The sequence below is a fragment of the Elephas maximus genome, chromosome 2 (genome assembly GCF_024166365.1).
Source record: "Elephas maximus indicus isolate mEleMax1 chromosome 2, mEleMax1 primary haplotype, whole genome shotgun sequence".
NCBI classification, from domain to species: domain Eukaryota; kingdom Metazoa; phylum Chordata; class Mammalia; order Proboscidea; family Elephantidae; genus Elephas; species Elephas maximus.
Window position 1 is genome coordinate 217,697,390 of NC_064820.1, and position 3,532 is coordinate 217,700,921.

The following is a 3,532-nucleotide window of genomic DNA, read 5'->3' on the forward strand; positions in this document are numbered from 1 at the left end:
TAGGTCATATTGGGGCATATTGGTCCAGAGTCATATAGGTCATATTGGTCTAGAGTTATATAGGTCATATTGGGGCATATTGGTCCAGAGTCATATAGGTCATATTGGGTCATCTTGGTCATACTGGGGCATATTAGGTCATATTGATCATATTGCTCCAGGTCATCCCTCGACCAATTACTGTGGCCAGAGGAATGTGATCTGCTGGACAGGCCCAAGTCACTGCCAGAGGTGGAGTCAGCTTAACCTAAAGAACTTGGGGTGAGATGGGGGAGAACTTGGTTCTACAAAGGAAAAGTGGGGTGTGTCACCAAAATAAAACAATAAGGGTGAGTGAATGCTGGTGGCAAGAGCTAGAGATGCCTCCTGGTCACTGATAAGTTTGAATATCTTGTATGTCATGTATCCCTTTGTTTCTTCCCATTTGCAGGAATTTCCTGGCTATTCTCATATGTGAACATTTAAAAATAGCTTCTACAAGTTCTAAAAAAACATTAAAGCTTTTATTCAATTGCATGGAACTTACAGATTGATTTTGGGGAAAAGGACATCCTTACCCATTAAGAAGCCCTACTTTTTTTTTAGTGGCACAGTGCTTAAACTGGAGTCATCCTTTCCCTAAACAAGGAGTAATTCTCTATTTACTCAAAGTTTTTATTTCTCTTAACAGAGTTAAAAAAAAAAAAAATCCTTCATATAGACCCTGTATATTTTTTCAAATTTATTTCTTTTAAAAAATATTTTATGTTAATATTATAAATCAACAATTTCTTCAATAATGATTTCTAAGTTGCCATACCAGTAGTTGGAGTCCCTGGATACTGCAAACAGTGAAAGCATGCAGCTACTAGCTGAGAGGCTGGCCGTCTCAGCTCACTCAGTCGTGTCCTGGGAGAAAGGCCTGGCCATCGACTTCGAAGAAACCAGCCACTGAAAACCCTGTGGAACACAGTTCTGCTCCGACCACATGGTGTTAGCATAATGTTGCCTGCACTTTTGCCTTATAATTATCTCCTTTACTTAATCCTGATTTTATGTGTTTGTGTTCCTCCACATCTGCCTTTTAAAGAAAGCGATGAAGCTAGTTTGTGGTTTTTCCACTTTGTTTTTCAAAAAGAACTAGCTCTTGAATTCATTTTCAATTTTTCTTATTTTCCCCTCTTCTGTTTCATTTAAGTTTTGTATTAATTTTTCTAGCTTTTTTCCCCAGAACGCTAAATTAGTTTTTGTATTCCATGAAGTGTTTAAGTATATAATTATTACTTTGCCTTCAGTTTTGACCCTGTCCCGAGGGATTTGGGTATATAATATCTTCATGGCAGTAATTTTATACACAGGCTGCAGTTCCAGTTTGATTTCCTTTTTGAAATAAAGAAAAACAAGATTTTTTATTCTTACATTTCTGATCGGTTGGATGTATATATTTTTTACTTTGACTTTATTATTTTTAGGTTTATGATAACCTGAGGATCTGGTTTCTATTTCACTATTTGGGGGTTACTGAGGTTTCCTTTGTGATCTAATATATTGTAAAATTGTGTAAGTCTTCTATTGTTTTTGAAAAGATGGTGTACTGTACTTTCTCTTTTTTTTCAAGATGCGGAGTTAGATATACATGTACAAGCAGTCACCGGGTTATGAATGTCTGACTTACGTACAACCCGTAGGTAAGAACTAACCCCCATAAAGCTTATTATATTAAAAATTCGAGGTACATACAATGGTTCATAATAACACATGGCCACAAGACATTATTATTGTTATTACTGTATTATTATGTTAAAGATGTTTTAGTGTATCTGGAAATATTTCTGTAATGTTTTTTATGCCTAGAAAAGTACACTATATATTATATACTAAGACAAACATTTGACTAACTGGCATTATATGAACTGTACCTAACTGTTCTGACTTAAGTACAAATTTGACTTAAAGACAGATTTAGGAACGGAACTTGTTGGAAATCCAGGACTGCCTGTATAAAATCAACCTTATTCATTTGATTATTCAGACCATGTGTATCTTTTTTTTCTTACTTGGTGATAGTGACCAAAAGAAGCGAATTCAAACATTTCACTATTAATGTCTTTCTGTCATTTTTTTTTCCAGTTCAGGAGCGGTATCTTTTCACTATGGATTTATAAAGGTCATTGTGATAAAGTGAGTTTTGTGTATAACCCAAGGAGTTTTCCTTTAGCTTACCAACCCAGTCCCTTAGCTTAGCTTTCTCTAATACTAGTATTATCCACCTTCCCTTGCTTGATTTTTATTTACCTGAAGTTTTACCCATAATTTACCAATCATTTTGCCTCTAATATTATTTTTAGCCTTTCTGATTCAGCATAGACTTAGATTTTATTTTTTAATCCAATGTGAGAAATTTTGTTTTTATTGCGTTTATCAGATTATTTTAGAATTGATTAAATTTGTTGGAAAGCATATTTTTTGGCGTGTGTTTTATAACACTTCTTGGCTGCTTTTTATTTTTCTACTTTTTGTTATGTGTACTTTTTTTTATTTATAATTTTTATCGTGCTTTAAGTACAAGTTTACAAATCAAGTCAGTCTCTCACACAAAAAGCCATATACACCTTGCTACACACTCCCCATTACTCTCCCCCTAATGAGACAGCCTGCTCTCTCCCTCTACTCTCTTTTTTTGGACTTCTTTTTTTTTGTCTTTGAATTTCGAAGGCATAGAGTCTGTTTGAGTTGTACTAGTAATTACCTTTATAACTCTAGTAGGCTTAAGCCTGGATTTCACAATGTATCAACCTCATTAACAAAAACCGTCCCTCTTTATTCTTTTATGTAAAAGATGAGAAAATTAGTACTCTTGGACCGCCTATTCCTCCCGCCCCCACTTTCATTTTCTTGTTCTGCAGTTTTTGTCCTACTTTATATCACTGTCAATTAAAAATAAATAAATAGCCCTTCTTCCCCCAGGAATTATAATAATTACATTCTTGTCATTAGAATTTCTGAATTATATGGATATAATTTATATTTAATAGATTCAGTGCTCAATACGGATTTTTTATCCTAGGACTCCCCCAGTTCTGAGCAATAGATTTTTTATTTTATCTCTGAAGTGGATGACATCTTTAAGTCAATATTTTTCAATTATAATTGAAGTTCATTAAATTGTACACACATAATACGTATAACTCGGTCAGTTTATGTGTGTATACACACGCATGTTGCCGTAGAGTTGGCTCTGACGCATGGCGACCCCATCTGTGCAGAGTAGAACTGTACTCCGTAGGGTTTTCAAGGCTGTGAACTTCTGGAAGCAGATCGCCAGACCTGTCTTCTCAGGCATCCCTGGTGAGTTCAAACAGCCAGACTTTCAATTAGCAGCCAAGGACGTTAAGCATTTGCACCACCACGGGACTTCTATACTTGCATATACATACACATACATCTCTGAAACCATCACTGTGATCAGGACAACAAATATTTCCATTACATGTCTACCTACGTATCCCCTCGTAACTGACTGTTATTGCAGGCTTGTGTATGTATTTACCAT